The 19301-nt window shown below is 42.3% G+C and overlaps 1 protein-coding gene across 1 annotated transcript in view; it reads left to right on the plus strand.

Annotated features, from left to right (window-relative positions):
- The first annotated feature begins 12790 nt into the window (after positions 1-12790).
- Positions 12791-19301, plus strand: part of LOC125446460 (zinc finger protein 271-like) — a 101317-nt gene continuing 94806 nt past the window's right edge. Inside the window, exon 1 of the mRNA XM_059639694.1 lies at positions 12791-13744. The gene's annotated coding sequence lies outside the window, so the exon portion shown is untranslated. The remainder of the gene's footprint in view (positions 13745-19301) is intronic.

Consider the following 19301-nt stretch of genomic DNA (forward strand, 5'->3'; position numbering starts at 1 on the left):
AATCACAGATTTTACAAAGTTTTATTGAGGTACCTGACCTGTTTCTGTAAAGTTGTAGAATCACCAATGAACCCCAGGTTTCACGGGTATTTATTTTCCCTAAAGTTACTAAGATGGTTTGAAAATGACAGTCATACAAACTTCACACTCAACATATTCCTGACTTGAGCCTTCTTGACAGTGGGGGGATTTCAGTCGTCAGGGTTGATATATCCTTGTGATATTTTTTCCTGAAGACACTTTAACATTTTATCTTGCTGTCACAAGCTTGGCTACAGCATGGTGTGAATGGATGTGTTCATGGAGCTGTCTTCTCCTGTTGTTTGAATGGTTGTCCACATTCTTAATGAGATGTAGTAGGACTGCAGAGATCTGGTGGGTTGGTTGTGGAGCTGTTTAGCTCTGTTTATTACCTGTTATTCTTGGTATTTAGCCTGCAAGTAACCTTCTGTGGTACATACACTAGACTCAAATCTGAACTCTGAAGTATCCCCAGTGTTGATCCTGACATGTTTATTGACTGATTTGATGATAATCATGGAATGACGGCTATACTGGGCTGAGAGATTGTGGTGGAATACAATCCTAGAGCTATTGATGCCTCACTGTGTCTCATGGACACCTAGATTTGGGATCTGTCCTTAGTCTACTTCCTTTATGATGATGAACATGGAGAAGGACTCATTCATCATTTGGGAGGGGAGAGGTAGTTTTCCTTGAACTTGTTTGGCCTGAAGCCATGTGACTCCATAGAGCCGATATTGAGGACCTCCCCACCTGCCACTGGGATGGGACATTCCCAGGCACAGTGATGGAGGAGTCTGGGATGTTTCCAGATTGATACCATTCAGTGTCACTGCTACTTGACCAGTCTGTGGGGCAACTCCAGTCATTCGGGGACTTGTCCTCAGAACTTGGTAAGAGACTTTACATATTTCACTGGCTTAAGATCACCTTCATCTTATTCTGATACAATGTCAGGATTGTCTAGATATCTCTGATTTTCCTTTTATTATTAAACTTTGTGGTGATTGTTTGTCATTGTTTGGTCAGCCACTTCAGGGGGCAGTTCAAGGTCAACCATGTTGTGGAGTCACATGTAGACCAGACCAGGCGGTTATAACAGGTTTGTCTCCCTGGAGGACAGTATTTGGGATTTTAGAACAAGCTGAAAGTTTTCATGTTTTTATTCCAAACATTCCATAATTAACTACATTCACCTTCACATCATGAAGAATAGAGATGCTTTTAAGGGGAAACTAAATAAGCAGATGAGTGAGAAAGGAACAGAAGGATCTGCTGACAGGGTGAGAAGAGGCTCGTATGAGGCAAAAATGCCAGTGTGGATCAGTTGTCAGAATGGCCTGTTTCTCACTGTAGTTCTATTTGTGTAACTTTCTGTGCTTGGGTTGGAACTGGCAATCTCTGAATTGTTAATCCTGCACCTTAGAAATTTCGCTGCAATACCTGTAGTCATATTTATTGAAATGTTTTTTACTGCCTTTTTTTTTTAAAAAGAGATTTCACCTGGAGTCTTTTCCCTAAAGCCTAGGCTTGCATTTGATCATTTTGCCCAGTGCTGTGGTTGAGGACTAAATTTGGGATGTGCAGTCTGAGCAAGTATGGTGTGTCTAATTTCCCAAGATAAAGCAGACCCTTCAGTCAGCTATACTGAACCAATATTTTCCTCAGCTTCGAGAACCCCCATTAATTATGATGGAATGACAACAGAGCTCCCTGAAGAGAACTGGCAAATTAATGTATAGATCAGTTGAGATGCAGTGACAGATATGTAAAGGCATATTTCAGAACACATCCAACAGATACATTCCAATAAGAAAGAAAAATTCCAAGGGCAGGATTCACCATGTGTATTTGTCTAAAATTGTCAAAGATAGAATATTTCTTAACAAGAAGCATATTATTGTGATAAGATCTGGTAAAAATCAGAAGGTTGTACAAAATATGTTTTTAAAAAACAAAGAATGACAATCACATGAATAAGCCAGAAAGAATTGGAGTCTGAGAAATTTATCCTAAAATATATTTTTTAAAATTTCAAACGGTGTTAATGAAGTGACCATTTGTCCTGCAGAGGCTAAATTTGGGAATTACTAATGGGAAATTTGGATTGGCAGATGAATTGATCAGCTGTTTTACATTGGTCTTCACTGTACGCAATACAATTCTCATCACACAAATAGCTCTACATTAGGAAATAGAAAGGAGGGAGGAACTCAGTTATAATCACCAGGGAAGTGGTATTGAGCAAATTGTTGGAGTTATAGGCTAACCAGATGGACTTCATTTGAGGGGATTAAAAGAAGTGTAGTGATTGGAACCAGATGGATCATATTGACTATGGGATCCTTGATTGGGATTGTTAACCTGTACCAATCAGGGAGTCCTGGCTGATAGACACAAACAGGGGATTTAGAGTCTCTTGACTGCAGGGACTGACTTTGAGCTGGTTGCACACAGCCAGTGTACTGTACATATGTTAATGAAGGGTGACTTGGTGATGGGATACCAGCCTCTCTGTGGTTACTTCAGAAGGGACTAGTTCAATAGTTGATATGTCAGTTTTTAAATTTCCACAATGCCCTAGATTCAGGGAATATTTAATTAGATTGAAAAATTGATCCTAACATTATTGATAAAAAGGGAAGCAGTAAATTACAGACAATTTAGCTGAACATTTGCCGCAGGGAAAAGTATCATAAAAGACTTTAAGGCAGAGTATTTAGAAAAGTGTAACTGGGCAGAGTTTACATGATTTAATGAAAGAGAAATCATGTTGAACTAATTTATTACGGACCTTTGAGGAAGTCACATGGACTCATACATTAATAGCACAGAAGGAGGCCATTGTGTCCAGGCAACAAATATCTGGCTACACTAAATGCCATTTTCCAACTTCTGGCCCATAGTCCTGGAGGCCACTACAATGCAAGTAAATTTCTAAATACTGCTTAAATATTACGAGAATTTCTGACTCCTATAATATTTGGTGAGTAGTAAGTTCCAGAGTCTGCCTACCTTCTGAGTGGAAAACATTCTCCTCAACTCTCCTCTTTGCTTCTACCTCATCCTTAGATCAATGCCCTTCTGTTATTGACCCCTCTACTAATGGAAAAAGTTAGTATTCCACCCTATCTAAGACCCTCAAACTTATACACCTTGATGTCCTCCCAACCTTCACTACTCCAAGGAAAATCTTGCGTCCAGCTCTGGCAGTATCCTGGTAAACCTTCTCTGCATCCTTTCTAGTGCAATCACAACCTTATAATGCAGTAACCAGAACTGTACTCCAGTTGTGGCCTAACCAGGGTTTTATACAGCTCTATCATAACATGCTTGCTGTTTCATTGTCTGCCTTGGCTAATAAAAACAAGTATTCCATATGCCTTCTTAACTTCTTATCTATCTGCCTTGCTTCCTCCAGGAATGTGGATATGCACATCAAGGTCCCTGTCATCTTTCCTATTTTCCAGAGTCTGACCATTCATTGTGTAATCTCCTCCCTTGTTAGCCCACCCCAAACGTATTAACTTGAAAATTTCTTTGTTGAATTCCGTATGTCAATGCTATGCTGACCTGACCAAACATAGTTTATGTCTATTCCCCTCACTATTTACATATTTGCCCTGTACTCTTATTTTTTCATTCCTGAATACCTTGCATTTCTCTGACACAATTTTATCATCCAAACCATACTTTATCTTAGTAAAATTAGCGTTTCTCTAGTTTAGAACTCTTCTTCCTGGCCAAGCCTTATCCCTTTCCATCACTATGCTCTATCTAATGAGTTATGGTCACTGTTCTCAAAATTTCTCCAATAATATGCCTTCTGTTTGGTCCTGGACTCATTCTGAATGTTTGGTCCAGAACTGCCCCTCCCTTTTTAAGATTTTTATACACTGGCTAAAAATATTCTCCTGAAAGCAACTGAAGAATTGTGTTCACTCACTACCTTGCACATTAAAGCCATCCCAGTTAATAATTGAGTACTTTAAATCCCCTATTATTGCAGCCTTTTTAATGTCATGCTTCTCTGAAATCTGATTGTATATTTGATCCTGTCTCTATCCCAGACTGCTCGAAGTGTCTGTAGCACTGTACACATCCAACTGCAAGTTTCACCCCGTTTGTGTATTTTTACTTCTACCCATAAGACTCCATTTGATGATCCTTCCAAGAGATCGTCTCTCCTCACTGTGATAATTGATTCATTGATCAATATTGTGACCTTCCCTCATCGTCTGTCCCACTGTATATCTTGTCTGACTCCCCTATAACCAGGAACGTTAGAAGTCACATGACTTCAGACTATAACCTGGTGTTATGTGATTCCTGACTTTGTCCACCCGAGTCCGACACCGGCACCTCCACACCAGGAAAATTGAGCTGTCGATCCTGTCCACATGTCAGCCAAAACTTGATTTTGGCTTTGATATTATAATCGCACAGCTCATAATCTGTGCACTCAGCTCATCTGCCTTAATCCTCAGGCTCCTTGCATTAAAATATAATCTATGTAGCCTTCCTAAACCACTTCTTATCTAGCCTGTGTTTCCTTTCCAAGCAGACTCACTCATGTTTTAAATTCTGATTCCATTTCAGCTTCTCTTCCATCTGAACTACTCATGAGGATCCATCCCCCCTGTGAATCTAGTTTAAATCTGTCCCAACAGCATTAGCAAACCTCCAATGTGAGAATGGTAGTCCTGTTGTTTTTATGCCAGAACTTGTATAAGTCACATCTCCCCAGAAATGGTGCTGATGGCTCAGCAATCTAAAACCCTTCATCCCACACTGTCTCTCCAGCTATACATTGATCTACTCTCCCCTATTTCCACACTAGCTACTGGGTGTGACCAGTCTGATCTGGAGATTATGACTGAATCCCTACAGTGTGGAAACAGGCCCTTCGGTCCCATAAATCCACAGTGAATTTCAGAGCATCCTACCCAGACCAAACCCCCTATAACCCACCTAACCTAAACATTCCTGGGCATTATGGACAATTTAGCATGGCCAATCCAGCTGACCTGCACACCCTTGGACTCTGGGAGAAAACCGGAGCTCCCAGAGGAAACCCACGCAGACACAGGGAGATGTGCAAACGCCACACGGACTGCCACTCGAGGGTCGGATTGAATCCGGTTTCCTGGCACTGTGAGGCAGCATGCTAACCACTGAGCCACCGTGCCACCCCTTAAAGCGCTGCTTTTCAATTTCTTGCCTGCCTCCCTGAAGTCTGGTTTCAGGACCTCATTTCTGTTTCTTCTGATCTCATTGGTCCCAACATGGACTGTGAACCTCTGGCTATTCCCCCTTTTCCCTTCAGAATTCCCTGCAGCTATATTGTGACATCATTCACCCCGGCACTTGTGAAGCAACATACTTTCCTGGAGTCAGGCCTACAGCTGCAGAAGCACCAGTCTACTCCCCTCTCTGAGCCCCCTATCACTACTGCTGTTTCCCACTTCATCCTCTCATCTCCCCACCGCTCCACCCTAAGTAGCTGTACCACCCACAATGCCATGGACTTGGCTCTGGCTGGCCTCCACAGAGGAAACATCACTCACTATTTCCCAAGGAGGAGAAAGAGCAGCGACCAAGATACATTTGAGGGACTCCTTCACCACCTGCCTGGTCCCCTTCTTCCATCCAGCAGCCACCCTTTCCTTCTCTGTCTGCACTAGCTTATATTAGCTAACCACATCCTGAAATATGTGATCCACAAACCTCTTAGCCTCATGAGTGAACTGTAGGGTCCTTAGCTGTCATCAGTCTCTAAAGCCCAAAGTTTAAATTTCTCCAACTGTTCATTCGGACCGCCAGGAACATCGAGGACCTGCCACATAGTGCAGGATGTGCAAATCATGGTCCTGAGCTCCTTAGACAGAGCTCAACTATACCCTATCCCAGGGTATTGAGGGAAGTGAGAGAGGAAATAGCAAGGGCCTTAGCAGATATGTTTGCAGCATCCTTAGACACGGGTGAGGTCCCGGAGGACTGGAGACTTGCTAATGTTGACCCCTTGTTTAAGAAGGGTGGCAAGGATAATCCAGGTAATTATAGACCGGTGAGCCTGAGGTCAGTGGTAGAGAAGCTACTGGAGAAGATACTGAGGGATAGGATCTATTCCCATTTGGAAGAAAATGGGCTTATCAGTGATAGGCAGCATGGTTTTGTGCAGGGAAGGTCATATCTTACCAACTTAATAGAATTCTTTGAGGACGTGACAAAGTTGATTGATGAGGGAAAGGCTGTTGATGTCATATACATGGACTTCAGTAAGGCATTTGATAAGATTCCCCATGGCAGGCTTATGGAGAAAGTGAAGTCACATGGGGTCCAGGGTGTGCTAGCTAGATAGATAAAAAACTGGCTAGGCAACAGGAGACAGAGAGTACTAGTAGAAGGGAGTTTCTCAAATTGGAGACCTGTGACCAGTGGTGTTCCACAGGGATCTGCGCTAGGACCACTGTTGTTTGTGATATATGTAAATGATTTGGAGGAAGGTGTAGGTGGTCTGATCAGCAAGTTTGCAGATGACACTAAGATTGGTGGAGTAGCAGATAGTGAAGGGGACTGTCAGAGATTACAGCAGAATATAGATAGACTGGAGAGTTGGGCAGATAAATGGCAGATGGAGTTCAATCCGGGCAAATGCGAGGTGATGCATTTTGGAAGATCAAATTCAAGGGTGAACTATACAGTAATTGGAAAAGTCCTAGGGAAAATTGATGAACAGAGAGATCTGGGTGTTCAGGTCCATTGTTCCCTGAAGGTGACAACGCAGGTCAGTAGGCTGGTCAAGAAGGCATATGGCATGCTTTCCTTCATTGGACAGGGTATTGAGTACAAGAGTTGGCAGGTCATGTTGCAGTTGTATAGGACTTTGGTTCGGCCACATTTGGAGTACTGTGTGCAGTTCTGGTCGCCACATTACCAAAAGGATGTGGATGCTTTGGAGAGGGTGCAGAGGAGGTTCACCAGGATGTTGCCTGGTATGGAGGGTGCTAGCTATGAAGAGACGTTGAGTAGATTAGGATTATTTTCATTAGAAAGACAGAGATTGAGGGGGAACCTGATTGAGGTCTACAAAATCATGAGGGGTATAAACAGGGTGGATAGCAAAAAGCTTTTTCCCAGAGTGGAGGACTCAATCACTAGGGGTCATGAGTTCAAAGTGAGAGGAGGAAAGTTTAAGGGAGATATGCGTGGAAAGTTTTTTACACAGAGGGTGGTGGGTGCCTGGAACGCATTGCCAGCGGAGGTGGTAGACGCAGACACGTTAGCGTCTTTTAAGATATATTTGGACAGGTGCATGGATGGCCAGGAGGCAAATGGACACAGACCATTAGAAAATAGATGACAGGTTAGACAGAGGATCTTGATCAGCGCAGGCTTGGAGAGCTGAAGGGCCTGTTCCTGTGCTGTAATTTTCTTTGCTCTTTGTTCATTATATGGATCTTTGCTTTTATCTTACACTTATTCTTCTTAAGTACTGACTAGAAAAATCTTATGTCCGGAGTACCCCTCAGGCCCATCGCTTTCTTTCTGCTTCACTTCACCCACTTGTCTCCCTGCCGACCGCCTCCCAACAGACCAGCTCCCTGCTAACTGTCTCCCTGCCGACCGCCTCCCTGCCGACTGCCTTTACCTCACCTGTTCCACTCCACGTGCTGATGACAAAGAAGAATTAATGGCTATACTGTACTTGGATTTCAGAAGATATTAGATATGGTGTGACATCAAAGGTCATTGCAGAAACTAAAATGTATGATGTCGACGTTAACATATTGTCATGAATAAAAGATTGTTTCCAGTTGGCCAGCCATAGTGTAGGCATAAGTAGAGCTTCACTGGGTTAGAAAAATGTAATGAATGCACTCTTCAGAGATCAGTGCTGGGTCCTCAAAATGTTGCAATTCATGTAAACAATTTGAATGGAGAGACCGAAGGTATGGTTGCTAAATTTGCTGACAACATAAAGATAGGTCATTTTGCAAAAAGGACACGAGGCTCTAAAAAGACGTTGATATCTCAGGTGAGTGGTCAAAGATCGGGTAAATAAAATATAATGTTGAAAAATTGAAATTGCCCATTTTGGCATGAAGAATGAAATAGACAATGGACAATAGGTGCAGGAGTAGGCCATTCGGCCCTTCGAGCCAGCACCACCATTCATTATGATCATGGCTGATCATCCGCAATCAGTATCCTGTTCCTGCCTTATCCCCATAACCCTTGATTCCATTATCTTTAAGAGCTCTATCTATCTCTTTCTTGGAAGCGTCCAGAGACTTGGCCTCCACTGCCTTCTGGGGCAGAGCATTCCATATATCCACCACTCTCTGGGTGAAGAAGTTTCTCCTCAACTCTGTTCTAAATGGCCTACCCCTCGTTTTTAAACTGTGTCCTCTGGTTCTGGACTCCCCCATCAATGGAAACATGCTTCCTGCCTCCAGAGTGTCCAATCCCTTAATAATCTTATATGTCTCAATCAGATCCCCTCTCATCCTCCTAAATTCAAGCGTATACAAGCCCAGTCGCTCCAATCTTTCAACATATGATAGTCCCGCCATTCCGGGAATTGACCTCGTGAACCTACACTGCACTCCCTCAATAGCCAGAATGTCCTTCCTCAAATTTGGAGACCAAAACTGCACACAATACTCCAGGTGCGGTCGCACCAGGGCCCTGTACAGCTGCAGAAGGACCTCTTTGCTCCTATACTCAATTCCTCTTGTTATGAAGACCAGCATGCCATTACCTTTCTTCACTGCCTGCTGTACCTGCATGCTTGTTTTCAATGACTGATGTACAAGAATACCGAGATCTCGTTGTACTTCCCCTTTACCTAACTTGACTCCATTTAGATAGTAATCTGCCTTCCTGTTCTTGCCACCAAAGTGGATAACCGCACATTTATCCACATTAAACTGCATTTGCCATGCATCCGTTCACTCACCTAGCCTGTCCAAGTCACCCTGTATTCTCATAACATCTTCCTCACATTTCACCCTGCCACCCAGCTTTGTGTCATCAGCAAATTTGCTAATGTTACTTTTAATGCCTTCATCTATATCATTAATGTATATTGTAAACAACTGAGGTCCCAGCACTAAACCTTGTGGAATGCCACTTGTCACTGCCTGCCATTCCGAAAGGGACCCGTTTGTCACTACTCTTTGCTTTAGTATATTATCTAAATTGAAATATTTAGAGACTCCAAAAGATTACAGAATTCTGAGATGCAGATGAATTTGGGTTTCCTCATAAATAAGTTTACAAAACATTCGTGCATTGGTACTGTAAGTAATTAGCAAAGCCAACAGAATGTTATTGTTTAATGTGAGAGGAACTGAATTCAAAATTAGGGAGGTTATGCTTCAATTATACGGGGCATTGGTGAGACCGCACGTAGTGTACTGCACACAATATTGGTCTCCCTATTTAAGGAAGGGGGTATTAAGGGGCATTGGAAGCAGTCCAGAGAAGGTTTACTTACTCATGCCAGGAATAGGAGGCTTTCTGATGAAGAAACGGACAGGTTTGTATTTGTTGGGGGTTTAGACAAGCAAGACGCGACTTGATTAAAACATATAAGATCCTGAGAGGACTTGATGTGGTGAATGTTATGATCCGAGCTGATGGCAATGGTAGTGATGATGGCAAATCAGGCCCCAGTTTGAAACCTAGCTTGAGAAACCATTAGTCTGTTTGCTGTTTGTTTACAATGGTGGTCAGTCAGTGGAATAGTTATAAGAAGCTACCAATGTACTTTTATAAAGGGAACATCAAGGTTTCTTCTGGAAGTGATGCTCACTGAGCTAGAAGGTTCGTTTTCAGACGTTTCGTCGCCATTCTCGGTAACATCATCAGTGAGCCTCCAGTGAAGCGCTGGTGTTATGTCCCGCTTTCTATTTATGTGTTTAGGTTTCCTTGGGCTGGTGATGTCACTTCCTGTGATGTCATTTCCTGTGTTGGTGATGACATTTCCTGTTCTTTTTCTCATAGAGAGGTAGATGGGCTCCAAATCAATGTGTTTGTTGATGGAGTTCCGGTTGGGATGCCATGCTTCTAGGAATTCTCGTGCGTGTCTCTGTTTGGCTTGTCCTAGGATGGATTGGGACCACTTTGATTGGGGCAACACATCCATCCTAGGACAAGCCAAACAGAGACATGCACGAGAATTCCTAGAAGCATGGCATTCCAACCGGAACTCCATCAACAAACACATTGATTTGGAGCCAATCTACCATCCTCTGAGAAAAAGAACAGGAAATGACATCACCAACACAGGAAATGACATCACCAACCCAAGGAAACCTAACCAGATAAATAGAAAGTGGGACATAACACCAGCGCTTCGTCGGAGGCTCACTGATGATGTTACCCAGAATGGTGACGAAACGTCTGAAAACTAACCTTCCAGCTCAGCGAGCAAACTCACATCCAGAACCTCAACCTGAGCTACAAATCTTCTCAAAACGCGCTATCAAGTTTTCTTACATAAAAGGAGAAAATCCCTATTAATATTACACTACACAAGATCTAGTTGGAACAGTCTTTTTACTAGTATCAAAAAGAAACATGCAGCTCTTTTGCCCTTGCAATCCTCCTATAGATACTCAAACCTCAGTGAAGGGTCAAGCCAATTTCAATTTAAAAGTTCCTTGTTCAATGGGTAGTGCTAGGTTTATTTTTAAGCATCTGCATTCATTCACTGCTGTCTTCTTGAGTTAGTGTGTCTTTGAGCTTAAATAAGTTGCTAACTCAGTTCACTTACTCCTTAAACTCGTGTGTGCACAATCTTGTAGGACGTCCTCCTGTGAAGCCTAATGTTTCAGGAACTTTGCAATCGCAATTTGTTTTCTTGTGCGCCAGACTGTTATGGAGGCTGCTAAACTGTACTGCTGATGGTCCGAGTTTGTTCTCTCATGACTGGCCTGCTTCTCTCACTGAAGTGACCCTATACATTCACTGACCTTCTGGGTGCTCCTGTCCCTCTAAACTTGTTTCTGTCACTGTCTCCTTATGGACATTACAGTGTCTTTTTTCTGTATTCTTTCTTTGTTTTCCAAAGAACTGACTATTCACCCCAAGAGAATTCTTTTAAAAACTTATTCAAATACAGGTAAATGAACTCCAAAGAACCCATCACCACTTGCAGAACTCAAAATCTAAACTGAAACTAGAATTATACTTTGTCCCTTCTCAATACACATAATATAGACATGCAAGTGAAACTTAAAGCTATCTGTAGTTCTGTCCACATTAGAACCCAAGATTCCAAGTAAAAGAAGTAATATTTCGTGAACCATCTCTCCCTAAAAGCAGGGCCAGCTGATTTAAATGTAAGGGGATACCAGTTCAGAATCTTCATCAAATTAACATTTCCCTTGAATTTTTTTTCTGTATTATGCATAAACTGGTATTTTTCAACATAACGTGAGCTGATAGTGAATTAACAGACTGTCTTTTCCGTTGCCGTCATGGTGCCTGGAAGATGGGGATCTGAATGGTAGAAGAAAATAGCCACATTGTCTGCTTCTGGTCACTATCCCTTGTCCCTGCTGGTAATAGTCAAGTGAGGATGAAAAAAGCAAGACAGGGTCACCAGATTCGAAATGTTAACTCTGATTTCTCTTCACAGATGCTGCCAGACCTGCTGAGCTTTTCCAGCAACTTCTGTTTTTGTTGTGAGGATAAAGAAAGGGCTTGTATCTGATTCCCCTACACAGGGGAATAACAGACTGGCACACACGGTGGAACAGTTTGCCACTGCGGATTCAGCGCATTCAGCAAAGGAGGAAAGGGAGTTGGAGGAAATCATGTTACCATTTCCTGTTTTACAGAAGGATGGCACTGGACTACAGCAGAGAATACAGAGAATAGCCACCACAGATAAATCTAATCATCAACTGCACAACTGTGGGAAGATATCCAGTCCCTTCACAGCATTGCTCAACACAGAGAAGGTTGGGAAGTGAAAGCATCCTATGGAAGTCGGTCAGGTCAGGGGAACTTTGACATATCCTCAGATCTGAAACTGGTCAGTGGTGTGGAGCCTTCCATCGGAACCAACCTTTCTGAAGGTTCAGCTGTAGGTGAGTGGTCAGGGTGAAGCTGGGGGGAAGTGTAAGTGGGCTCCAAGTGTGGTGAGAGTTTCAATCATTCATCGAGCCTCATGAACCACTGACTCATTCCTCCATGTGAGAAGCTGTTTAAGTGTCAGGTGACTGTACAGGCTTGTAAGATTCTCGAACATGCTCAGAAGACCTTCCAACTCACAAGGAGAATCTGTTGCAACCACTGTTAAAACAAGGGCAAATACATGGAAAAGAAACCCTTCAGGTGTGAAATTTGTGGAAAAGCTCTTGTAACATCATCAAGTCTCCTGATGCATCAGAGGATTCACACAGGGGAGAAACCATTTAGGTGTGAGGTGTGTGATGCAGCTTTCATCCAATCCTCAGATCTCCTGAAGCACCAGTGTATTCACACAGGGGAGAAGCCATTCACGTGTGACGTTTGTGACAAATCATTCTTGCAGTCGTCAAGCCTCCGCAGACACCAACGCATTCACACAGGGGAGAAACCATTCACGTGTGATGTGTGCAACAAATCCTTCACATGGTCTTCGGACCTGCGCGTACACCAGCGCATTCACACGGGGGAGAAACCATTCACATGTGATGTGTGCGACAAATCATTCTCAGACTCATCACATCTCCGCAGACACCAACGCCTTCACAGAGGGGATTAAACCTTCAAGTGTGAGCTTCATTGATGTGATTGGCCCTCTTGGAACACCAGACAGTTCACACATAGAAGAAACCCTTCAGGTGCAAAGTTTGCATGAAGAAAGTCATGCAATACAGAAGGGGCCTTTGGCCCATTGCGAACAAAGTGTCAAAAAGAACTCATCACCTATCTACACTAATCCCACTGTCCAGCAATCTCCTCAAATCAGCCTCACACTGCGAAGCAACATTTTGGATCTGAAACGTATGACAAGACTTCCACATGTTCAGTGTGCTTCCTGGTCCATCTTTGCACTTAAATGGGGAAAAGCCCTATCAATTTTGAGTTCTGTAATTAAACCGCCAAACAGTTGTTGGACCTCTTGGAACATCAGTAATCTTCACACAGGAACTGCCTAACCAAGTTCTAGCCCTGTCTATCCTCAGAGTGTGTAACTGTGTACACAGTCTCTCAGTGCAGGGTGTTCAGTGGGACTGGGACACAGAACAAGAAGCAGCTTTCACTCCCATCAAACACCTAGTGATGACATCACCAGTGCTGAGGGATTATGATGTCAACAATGGAGCCACCCTGCAGTGTGATGTCAGTGACACAGGACTTGGAGTAATCCCCATGCAGTGAGGGCAACCCGTTGTGTTTGTATTCACAGTGTTAACACACACTGAACAACAATGTGCACAGATTGAGAGAGCACCTGGATATTGTTTTTCATTGTGAGTACCTCAAGCACCTGTTTGGGAGAGAGAAAGTATGGTGCAGTTTGACCACACGATAATTGAACACATCTTTCTCAAACCACTTTGATCCTCTCTAAAGCGGGTGCAAAGGATGTTACTTCATTTGCACAGATCTAACTTTGAGGCGAAGACCTGAATACTTTAAAGGTTGTGTGTGCAGTGCTGTGTATGGACAGAGGGAATTGGAACAGACTAGAGAGAACAAACACGTTTTGATCAATGTAAGATCATTTGTTTGCAATACTTTGTGGGTTAACATGTGAATGATAGTGCTTGTGTTTTTTTGAATGAGGAAAAGGATGTTGGATAAGTACCTTTGTATACTGGTTTCCCATATTAATGTGACTTTTCATATCATCTATATCTATCAAAGGTTTGAGGACAGTAGCCATTTTGCACATCACATGGAACATACTTAAAATTTAACATGATTAATTGAGCTGATACAGTAGTTGGACAGAAATAATTCCTCTGGTGGGAGAGCCCAGATCAGAGGGCAGAGCATTAAAATTAAAGCAAGGTTGTTTGAGGTGATGTCAGCCAACACTTCTTCATAAAAAGCGGTCAGGAAATCTGGAACTCTCCCCACAAAAATCTGTTGAAGCTGGATATCAGTTGAAAACTGAGATGAATAGGTTTACTGTTAGGCAAAGGGATTAAAGGTCACAAAGATTCCTTAAATTGCTGTCTCCACTCTCATCTCCAAGAACAATTGGGCAGTGTCATCCTTATAAATCACCAGCTGAGCTTCTGACCCCACACTCTCTCTATCACAAAGATCATCTACTTCCTCCTCGGTAACATCTCCCTATTTCCCTATTCGACACACTAGTCCATCTGCTGTTGAAATCCTCATCCATGCTGTTATTGTTTCTAGACCAGACTGTTACAATGCTCTCCTGCCCAGCTTCCCATTTTCCACCTTGCATAAACCTCAGTTCAGCTAAAAATCTGCACTCTCTATCCTAACTCACACACCTATGCTCACTGACCTACACTGACTCCCAGTCTCCCAGTGCTTTCAATTTAAAATTCTCAGACCCCAGTACAAATTCCTGCATGGCCTCACCCTCTCCTGATTGTCATCTCCAGCGCCATCTCCCTCCGAACTCTTGGTTCTCCTCCTATTTAGTACATCTGTGCCTCTTCCTCCACTTCAGTGACGGTTATGTCTTCAGCTTCCAGGCTCCATGCTCATGAATCCTTTCTTCACAATTCATATCCTCCTTCAATCCCTTTCGCCAAATTTTATTCATCCATCTCCTCCTCAGCTGTCTCTTGATTTGAGGATGATGTATGCTGAAGTTTGAAAGTTTCTGCTGTGGTTCTTCACGATGTTCCACTGGCTCATGGGATCAAGAAGCTGGGATTTGCTTCCTGCTACTTCCTTTGTGTCACACCATTAAGGTATTGGGATTTAAAGTGTGATACATTCTGAATGAATGAGGAAGAAACAGAAAGAGGAGCTGAGGTGACAGTCGAATCAGCCATGATCTTGTTGAATGGTGGAACAGGCTCACAAAACTAAATGGATCATATCTGCCGCTGTGCCTAAATCCTGCAGTGTTTAAGGTGAATGCAATATGCTTCATGGAATGTGTTCAACTTTCAAATCAGCTATCAACATCGATTTATTGGAGTTTTGTTCGAACACACATGGGTCAAGACAGTAACATTTGTTTTTTGTTCCTCTGAATGAATCTGGAGGATTTGTCAGAGTTGTTGCTGATGCTATTTGTACACTGCTGCTATTTGCCTGTGATACACAGCTAGGTCTCACTGCAGTACAGGAAAGGGGTGGCAATATTTGATCTGCACGCTAGAATTTCTGTGGACTTTCAGAGGCCTTTCTTTAAATTCTTTCATCAGATGTGGGATGAGCTGGCAAGGGCAACATGTTGTTATCCATGTTTGCTTTTGAGAAGCTGGCGGTAAACCATGTTTTTGAACCTTTTCAATCTAAAGCTGCTGCTGTCAAACCCACAGTTCACTGCAATGAGTTCAAGGAATTCATCCAGTTCCGCTGTTGTGGTTTGTAGAAGGCTGATCTGACACAGCTGATCTGGTGCTGATTCTCCAGGAATTAAATTAAGGAATTAAGTACCACCACTATCACTAAAGAAGTAGTATTAGACAGTCTAATGTGGCTAAATGCAGACGCGTCTGCTGGCCCTGATGGCTTTCACCTGAGGATCTTAAAAGGAATATCGACAGAGATAGTAGATGTGTTGGTTGCAATTTTCCAAAAACTGTTGGATTCTGGAGAAGTACCAGAGGATTGGAAAACTGCTAATGTGATGCTCCTATTCTAAAGGGGAAGGAAGTCAATTAGCAACTGTTGGAAGAGAGTTTACAGAGAGATATTGATAGGTTCCATAAGCAAAAATGTTGGCAAATGGAATATAAGAAAATGTGAAGTTGTTCATTTTGGAAGGGAGAACAAAAGAACAATATTATTTAAATGGAGAAAAACTGCAGAAAGCTGCCACGCAAAAGGACTTGAGAGTACTTGTTCATGAAATACACAAAGCTAGCACACAGGTCCAGACACTAATCAGGTAGGCTAAGAGAATGTTAGCCTTTACTTCAAGGGTGATTGAATATAAGAGTAGATACTGCATCTGTACAAGGTGCTGGTGAGACTCAATTGGAATACTATGAGTAGTTTTGGTCCCCTGATTTAAGGAAATATATAATTTCATTGGAGGCAGTCCAGAGAAGGTTCACTAGGCTGATCCCCAGTATGGAGGAATTCTCTTATTAGCAAAAGGTAAACAGTTTGGGACTCTACTCAATTAAGTTCAGAAGAATAAGAGGTGATCTCATTGAAACATATACGACTCTTAAGGGGCTTGACGGTAAATACTGAGAGGATGCTTCTGCTCATGAGAGAGTCTAGGACCAGAGGACAGTCTCAGAATAAAGGGGGTGTCAACTTAAGACTGTGATGAGGAGGAATTTCTTCTCTCAGTGGGTTGTTAGTCTTTGGAACTCCTTGCCATCGAGAGCTGTAGGGACAGAGTCCTTGTGTATATTTAAGTCTGTCAATAGGGGAGTCAAGGGCTGTAGGGAAGGGCAGAAAAGTGTCATGTGAGGAATGTCAGATCAGCCATGATCCCATCAAGTTGTGAATGGCTGACTCTTGTTCTAATTTCTCAAGGTCTTAAGTCACTTGTTACTTACCATCTCTTGGCCTGCACTCTATCACAGGCCACCTCCTTTGTTCCTCATGGCCATTTGCCCACTTCCGAGAACTTAATAACTGTTACGTTCCTTTTTTTCTGATTAGAGGTCACCACTGCATGGAACATGAAATCAGTTTCTTTCCACAGATACTGTCCAATCTGCTGAGTTTTCTAGCATTCTCTTTTTTTTAATTCAATTTTTGGTTTCCAGCATTTACAGCTATCTGCTTTTGTTGTAAACATATTTCCCATCTGGACAGTATTTAATACTGGCAAGAGAGATCTTTGAGGTGAATACTCATTGTCAGGCAGGTTAGAATAGTATGGGGGCTATCACATAGCCTTGCTCGACCCCAGTCAGAATTTTAAAATTTTGTGTTTAACATTTTCTACTCAGAACAATGACAGTGGTAATGTAATTGCAGGATTGTGATGATGATTTAACCCTTTTTTCTTGTACCAAAAACCAATTTGAAGCAACAGAATAATTGGATAGTATGTCCAGAAAGTTTATTCTAAAGTAAAACTATACTTAACAAACTTTGGGTGCAGACCTCCCAGCTCTTTTGATGCTCTTTCTAAATAGAGGTCTGCTCATACACAATGGAGTCTCCTGTCTCTCCAGTCTTCTTTTGTACCACATGGAGAAGCTTTATTTCTCCCTCAACATGGGCTTTTATGTTCAGAGTCATCTATTGTTTACACTTCACCAAACTGGCCTGCCTGATCATTGGTTCTGAGTTAATTAGTTAGCCTCATTTAATTGATTTTTGGTTACATTTTTGCCACTCAGGAGTCTGATCAGTTCAGTGAACTGTGTGTTATTCATGCTGCCCTAGACCCTGTTCGCTTTGAGTTTTAAAAGTCAGTGACTCAAATTACAAAACAAAGCCAGGAAGCACAGTAAGCCTGCTTTGATCTAACACCAGGACAATGGTAAATTGTGATGTAAAGTTGTTCTCAGATAACTAACCTGACTGACAGTAGACCAGTTAAACATGGTATCTAGGAGATAACAGTTAAAATTACCTGGTAAAATCAAAAGGACTGAAATGCTCCAGACGCTGTAACGGCATCTTCACCCAGTTCACAATCGTAACGTTTAGGTGGAGGGTTAGAACTGCTAACTGAGCATTGTTTTATCACCCAGCTGGACTGAGAATAGCTGAGAATCCAGGCGGAGTTGAGGGACAAGAAAGAGAGAGATAAAGAAAGAAAAGGTTTTCCAGCTCCACAAGTTAGATTTTCTGAAGAAGGGTCTAGGCCCAAAACATCAGCTTTCCTGCTCCGAAGATGCTGCTTGGGAGGCTGTGTCCATCCAGCTCCACACCTTATTAGCTCCAAAAATTGGAGCTGGGATTACAGATACAGAAAAAAATTGTGATGAAAATTGCTTGGTAAAACTGAGTCCTTGCCTGGCAACAGACTCCCCTTCCAGAAGTAAACCTCGAGGCTCTTAAATATTTTAAGATGTGCCTAAATTTTAAAAAGATGAGGTGGAATCCTTTCTTACTACCTTTGAAGGGTAGTGGGAAAGCCACAATGGAATGAGAAATGTAAACCCTCATGATTCAGGGTCAGTTACTGGGAAAACTCAAAAAGCTCAATCCATGTTGATCCTGAAAGTTTCCCTTGATTATGGACACATATAAGCTGCAGTCCTTAGTACATATGAATAAAGCATGAGAGGCATATTGTCAGCAGTTCATGAATGCTTAAAAGGAACCCAAATTATCAAGGTTTGAAAGGCAAAAACAAATCTTCCAACTGCTGGGTCTCTTGAATTTCCTTCTAAGCTAGACAGTCACTCCCAGGGTCAGTGCACATTGATCAGTGTACTGAAACATTAACTGCCAGTTTTGGAAAGTCACTGTTGCTCACTGGCTTTGAAAATCCACAAAGAAGAAAAATGATGAGAGCGAAAGTGTGTACCAATGATGATTTACAGGAGCAGATATTACTGAAGGAATTTAAAACTTACCTATGGCCCGCTAGAGAATGGTTTTGGAGGAAAAGGGAGACCTCACAGCTAGGAATTTGGTCATTGCAAACAGCTACAAATGCCTGCCATGACAGATCTTCTCTCATACCTAACATGCATTGTCTGACCGAAAATGTCACCTCTTCTTTACACTGATAAAACATTTAGTTCTCTCAGGACCATGACTTGAAAGGAATTTGGGGATTTACGTATACAAACTAATCAATTAAAACCTTCTGATTAAAGATTTAACAGCATCTTAGATTTGTTTAGTACGTCCTCACAAATGGTGTGAACTTCTGATCTTTTACATATAAATTCTGTGTCTGATACTACCTCTCTCACTAACATCTGAAGAAGTACTGAGGCTCCAAAAGCTTGAGATTTCAAATAAACCTGTTGGGCTATAGCCTGGTGTCATGTAATTTCTGACTTTATTCACCCCAGTCCAACACTGGCACCTCCACAACATAACCATTCCCATCAGCATTGGAAAGATAAGCAGAGTGAGATTGATAAGAAAAATCCAATTACCGCCTTTAGCTTGCTAGAAAACCAATGATGCTTCCCCATCCCAGAGCTAGTGTGTATCCTCATTACAATAAAATAAGC

This window comes from Stegostoma tigrinum, chromosome 34 (assembly GCF_030684315.1).
Source record: "Stegostoma tigrinum isolate sSteTig4 chromosome 34, sSteTig4.hap1, whole genome shotgun sequence".
In the NCBI taxonomy this organism is placed as follows: Eukaryota; Metazoa; Chordata; class Chondrichthyes; order Orectolobiformes; family Stegostomatidae; genus Stegostoma; species Stegostoma tigrinum.